We start from the raw sequence: 6,673 nt of genomic DNA on the forward strand, positions 1-6,673 counted from the left end.
CCAAACGAGGAGTTTTAGAAACCACCAACTGTATTCTTGCCATCAATTGGGATGACATGTTGCCTCTCTTCTGACAGACGCTTCCCTTTGCTATTGCGGGGAATTACATTAGGCAGGAGGTGTTACCCAGAAGGTTTGCTAAAATTATTAGGAAAGAGAAATTCTCTCTTACCTGCAGCTGCTAAACTAAGAGGATGCAGAATTGGACAGGCTTGCTGTTGTTTTTGCCAACAAGTACCAAATCAACTTTTGAAGGAGGCCGCACATGATGAACCAGAACCCAAAGGTGAAGAGACAGCTGTGAAGACATTACGTGAAGCAATCGGAATCATTTATGTCTCATCCACATCTACCCAATGGACACTTGAGTCCGGTGAATCAAAATCTCCCTCATCTTTTTTTGGTTTTATCAGTGAAGGTTCTATCACGTAAGACATGTACATACTGCATTTCATGTTCTGTTTCTTGATCTTGTAAAATTATTATTGTTATAAAGGTAAATCCCATTTTACAGGAGGATAGAAACCAATACCCAGTTTCCCCCCCTCATGAAAACTGATGCAGTTTGCTTATTATTTTTTCCCTCATTACTTCTGGCTACATCTTGTGTTACCAGGGACAGCAACTTAAACGCTCAGCAAGCTCTACTTTTGGGAGCTCTGCTCTTTGTCTCTGTGCGTTCATTTTTGCATCACGGTCAGGAGAATGACATCTATGATTTCTGCTTTTTGTAACTTGTGAAGTTTTGCTTTGCAGCTTACTGTCGCATCCTACCATACCCCGTGTACTTGACTTCATAAGCATATTGGTAGGAATTAGCATTCTGGATTCACTAGACTCAAAGATTCTTTCCTTCCTTCATCCTTCTTTTAGTCCTACTGCATCTATGTAACAAGCCTTGTTAGTTTTAATGTTCAAGTTTTTTCTACCTTTACACTTTCTTTTGTGATCTGCCAACTTTTGAGAGAGGGAATGGACTTGCCCTGTTATTATCCAAGTTTTTGCCTTATTAATGTAAACGATATGTTTCTGGGAACCTAAATATTGAAGAAGAACTATTTCTTTTCAGATCCTCTACCCTACTCACCTCACGTCAATTTTGGCTAATATTAATGCTGCTTCACGTTTTTTAAAAAAAATGTTATTAAAAAATGTTTATTTCTTGAGAGAGAGAGAGAGAGAGAGTGGGGAATGGGCAGAGAGAGAGGGAGAGAGAGACAGAAAATCTCAAGCAGGCCCTGCACTGTCAGTGCCCCTCTCCGGGCTTGATTCCAGGAACTATGAGATCATGATCTGAGCTGAGATCAAGAGTCAGATGCTTAACCCACTGAGCCACCCAGGCTCCCCCCCCCCCGCCCCCCGATACCATTTTACTTTTTTGTTTAGCATTTCTTCGTTATAACCCGTGTGTGTGTGTGTGTGTGTGTGTGTGTGTGTGTGTGTATTAGGTCATGAAATCACTGATGAGTAAAATCTCCACTTAACATGCAAGATAGACCAATGAGGTTTAATATAACAGTATGAAAACTTTCATTGATATGGTTTCAGGTTCTACATTCTAAATAACATTCACAAAATGAGCACTTGTGAAGAGTAGGTGTAGTTTCAAAGGAGAGTATCCATATTTATCTGAAAAGGCTCTGAAAATCACCCTCCCCTTCTCCAACTGCATATATGTGTGAGGCCAGTTTTTTTTTTTCCCACTTACTTCAACTAAAACAAAAGGGCACAAAACATTTCAGGCAGAGGCAGTAGGAGAAACCAGTTGTCTTCCAAGAAGTCAGAAACTAGAGACATTTGCAAAAGGTAAAAACTACGCTTTCTTCTCACTGAATTCGTTGTGGCTTGGGGAAAGACAGTCATTTTTAATGGGTCGTTTCTGTGAAAGTGTAATGGATTTATTGATGCTATTTTGAGTTAGTCAATAAATATTTTCAAAACGTTTTAGTTCTAATTTTGAAGCCATTACATCGTGATAGCTGTAGCCCACGTGAACAAGAGACGTGGAGGCCATTCGGTGGGCTATTGACAAGTTGGTCACGTCCTATTCCCAGTTTCTGTCATCTCTCGACTGGAAGTGCCAGCGGGGCTACTGTCTCCGTTTATTGCCATTTTTTCACAGAAGTTCCCTTCTCAGTTTGTTTTGGGACGTTGTTTCTCCAGTCATTGGGTCCCATCGGAGTTTCGTCACTGAGAGAGTCTTCAGAAAGTTTGCTATGCTGTAAGGCATACAGGATAAGGAGACCGGGGATGCTCCTAGTCCTATATTTGATCCTAAGCCATCATTTCAAAGTACGGAAGCAGAAAATACACTAGTGACTCTGGTAAAGATAACGATGAAGGGGATACTCTCCTTTGGTTGAGTGTTGCTCTCATCAGAGTCGGTATTCAGCTAATATACGCCAGGATGTCCACACTAGCTGTATCTGGTTAGCATCCATTTCCATTGACTCCTGCGTCCGCTATGCTTGCTATTTAATAGTATGAATATCATATTTAGCTGTGATGCTCGCAAGGCATGAAAAGAACAACCTGACGGTCTGGAAACACCAATAAAGGAAATAACATTCTGGAAGCCCTTCTTTTCACGATTTTTTTTTTTTAGTTGGTAAAGTTGCCAACATCTTGTTTCTCTGCGTCTTTGTTACAGGAATCTACCAAGAGATCCAAAGAGGATACGCCTGTACGCTTGATAGAAAGCAAGGCGTAAGGTAGACATCCTCACCCAAACATGTCTTTTTCTTAACCTGTTGCCGAGCCTTAATTTCCATCCAGTAGAACCACAAAACGTGGACGCGCGATTTGCCTACTTATCTATTCTGACATGGCCTAATGCCAATATGGTCCCAAACTTTCAGCAAGCCATTCCCACATAAACCTGCTGTCTTTACCTCCCGGGGTGAGATGCAAATATCAGAAAGGATTAAATACCTTAACCAGGAGGTCACTGTCTTGTGTTAGGCTTCCTCTTGGATTTTATTCTTAAGATCATAGGAGTGCTATTTTTTTTTTTTAAAGATGGTCAAGGTCTGCTGACCATCCTCTCACACATCTGCAGCAGATTGCCTGGAGCTAACTCTGAGAACAGCTCCAAGGAGCCAGACATAAAAAGAATACAAAAATAAACGGGGATTCACATGTTGGTATGGTGGAATCTTAGGCAACGAAAGAGAAAACCCCGGAAATAGCATTTTGTCCGGAAGAAAGAGAGCTTGAGATCTCTGGGACGCTGGAGGTGGTTAAAAGGATCTTCAAATTGCAGGCTTGGAGATTTCCTCAAAATGCCTCCTGCACAGCTGTCCTCTTAATGTACCTTTCAGAGGCTCAGCTGTGGTCTGTAATGGTTTTAAAAGGTTACACTCCCATGTAAGGATTTTACCCCTTTTTTCTGTAAGCAACTGTTACCGAAAGTATTACAAAATAGGCCTTTGAAGTGGGGAAAACTCAAACACCGAAGACATACAAAGAAAGATTTCAAATTTGGAAGATGAATACCTACTCTAGGATGCATTTGGGGCGGGGGTGGGGTGGGGAAAGCAGTGTCCAGTAAATTCTGATGGCAGTTTAAGGGCTCTTGGGGCCGGGCCCTGAAAACGGGACACTTGCAGATAAGACATCGCCAATGATAGTTAGGGCTAATTTCGGAGCCCTGATAACTGCTTGCAATTGCATAAACTAATCTCTGCAAGCCGGGGCTCTCAGCGCGTCCCTGGGCTAATAGCAAAAGCATCGCCTGGGAACCTACTGGAAATGTTCATCCTGCGGACCTACCCCCGTTCTACGGAGTCAGACAGTCTGCAGGTAGGTCCCACAGTCAATTGTAACAAACTTCCCCTCGGGATTCCAAGCCAGGCTACGGTTTAGTAAGTACTGTCATGGATTGTGTCCCCAGGAAGAATGGCATCAAAGGTCACAGCTGTCCTACTCTCCCCTCAGACGTTTCTAGCTCTTCTTTACATATTTCTTTATAATTAAATAACGTGTAGATACAACTGCAAAGGCCGGGCAGAAATTTCCACAGCAGCGTGGGCAAAGCTTGCCATTTGACAAATAACCTGAACCTTTGATCTCCTTACAGGACACATGTATGGGCTCCTTAGAATTTCCTGGTGCTGCTCCTCCAGCTTTTTTTTTTTTTTTTAAGTTTATTTATTTATTGAGAGAGAGAGAGAGAGAGAGAGAGGGAATCCCGAGCAGTTTCGTGGTGTCAGTGCAGAGCATGACGCGGGCTCGAACCCACTAACCACGGGATCGTGACCTGAGCCGAAAATCAAGAGTCTGACGCTTAATCCACTGAGCCACCCAGGCGCCCGTCCTCTAGCTTCTCAGACCTGCTTCTGGCTTCATCCTCACTGGGCGGCCACATCGAATTCCTTTGTTCCACTGATTTTCTCAGCTCCCTTGGTGTTTTGTTCTCAACTCTGCATACTTCCTCCGTTTGCTGTCCCTCCTTCCACAGGCCCTCACGATGGAAACAAGCCTAGGAGCCCAGAAGCAGGGCCACGTCCAGGAAGCCAACATCGCTGGGAAAGGTAATTAACGCTTTCCTGTCTGCTCCCAATCCATTCTTATTTAAATTCAGGATCTGCTTTCTGATGTATCTAATGCAATTGCCATTTCAGGAACGAAGAAACCCAGCGGGACAGAAGCTCAAAATCACTCCCAAGTGACGATTCTCAAATGCTTCATCTGGGAGTCAAACCCGTTTTGACCCGCCTGCAAACTCCTCGTTGCCTCTTGCTCGAGGCGTCACCCCGTGTGTGTTAGCCTCTCGTGTTGTCTGCAATGTCCATCCTGTGCTTGTGGTTTGTGGGCGCACCTGTTTGGGGCTTGAGAGTTATAGGTATTGCTGAGTTGGCTTAGTTCTACTTATAAAGAAAACAAAGCCAAATGCCTGTGTTCCGGCTACAGATCACTGGGGAGAAGGAAAAACCGTTCTTAATCATTTAGCCTGTCTTTCCTCTTCTTTCACATTCCCTCTGTATTCCTTTCTCATCTTCACTTAAGAAATGCCTTCTGCCCCTCCCCTGCTCATGCTCTGTCTCAAAAAAATAAGTAAATAAATAAAAAATGCCCTTGGGAAACACCACTGAGGTTGAAGGGGGGTCGGGGAGACAAAGGCGGGACTTGCCCTGGCGTGCTTTGCAGGTCAGGTATAAGGCAAAGGAGGAAAACGGAACGTATGAAAAGGAAGAACATATTTTTGTGATTTTTTTTTTTTTTTTGCTTTAATCAATATGTTAGCAGGACGAAAATTAATCAGGTTTTTTAAGCTGAAACTGAGGGTGCAGAAGAAGGGGTATGGTTGGTTGTCTTTATCTGTCTTGCAATAGAAGCTCAGAGAAAGGGGCTCAAGCTGTGGCAGGAAGGATCGGAGCATGATTGAGTCGGGAAGGCGGGCCCGGGGTTGCTGGCCGTGGTGGTCCAGGACCAGTGACCCTGGACTTGAGCAATGAGCTTCAGCTGAGGCTAAGGGCAGTGCTGCCCGTGAGCCTCTCGTGGGTTCCTGGATGGCTTCTGCAGTCCCTTGCACAATAAGGGTCTCCTGGCCAATCACCACCCCGAATTCAAATCCTGGCTCTCTTCACTTTGACCAGTGTGATTTGGGGCAACTAAATCCATATCTGAGGCTCTTGAGTGTATCTGTTAACGCAGAGTGATTTAATGGCCTGCTCTGACCAGGCTGCCTTACTAGGATGTGTTACCCATTTGTGGGACCCGGTGTCGAAGAAGAGGAGAAACGCCTCCTTCAAAACTTGCTGTCTAGACAAGTGACACAAAGCGTTAAAGCGAGCACAGGGCCCTTAGTGCAGAGCCCTGTGGGGCTGCCCCGGTTACACGCCCGCCCGGGAAGCCTGCTCTATATAGCCTGGAGGTAATCATCCCTGAGCCCCTGGGGGATGGTCTGGCTCAGGAAGACTCCGATTAAGCCAACACAAGTTGACCCTGGGCCGAGGGCCCGGCAGGCCTCACGCTGCTCTGCACGGACCTGCTGTGAGCAGGTTACAGCGATGGTTTGAAGCACACACTCTGTTATGGATGTGTTTAAATAGATCTAAAAGCTTTCAGCTTGGTTTTTTTTTTCCCCCCAAGTTGAACCCCCAAGCTTACTAAGGCCAAATGAGATCAGAAATGCAGACTGCATGGCCCATCGTAGAAACCAATCGACATTTCCCCGTATTTGTTCCCGGAATCCCCCGCAAGAGGGTCAGGAGATCGCTGCTTGCAGGGCGGGCCCTCGGTTTCTGCAACAGAACCGGGGAATCAAAAGCTCCGTAGCTGCCGCATGGGAACCTGCCTTTGTACCAATGTCCCCAGACGCTCTCACGCCTCCACGGCTTTCACCTGACTGCAGTGAACCCGATACCCATCGGCACCCTCCCCATTTCAAAGATAATCTTCATGCATAATTCCTGCTCGGCCGAATGACGCCTAGCTATCACCAAAAACGCGTGACCCTTAACAACGACAGCTTTTATTTCCCAGAGCGATGAGCATTGCACCAATTCGAACAACGCAAGCCACGGCACACGAGCATTTTCTATGCGTCAAGCGCTTGTTTAATCCCACAATGACTTCCGAGGTGGGGGTTGCCCACCCGTGTTCTAGGAAAGGAACCGGATACTCAGAGACACTAAAAGACTTGGAGGCAGCAAGCGGCAGCGTTGTGATG

The 6,673-nt window shown here is 45.5% G+C and overlaps 1 long non-coding RNA gene across 1 annotated transcript; it reads left to right on the plus strand.

The window, feature by feature from the left end:
* The first annotated feature begins 1,713 nt into the window (after positions 1–1,713).
* LOC132682692 (uncharacterized) lies at positions 1,714–4,524 on the plus strand. Its single transcript, XR_009611810.1, has 3 exons — positions 1,714–1,806; positions 2,651–2,711; positions 4,460–4,524. It is a non-coding gene; the product is annotated as an uncharacterized LOC132682692 (long non-coding RNA).
* Positions 4,525–6,673: the final 2,149 nt, after the last annotated feature.

Source organism: Panthera onca, chromosome C2 (genome assembly GCF_046562875.1).
Source record: "Panthera onca isolate mPanOnc1 chromosome C2, mPanOnc1 haplotype 2, whole genome shotgun sequence".
NCBI classification, from domain to species: Eukaryota; Metazoa; Chordata; class Mammalia; order Carnivora; family Felidae; genus Panthera; species Panthera onca.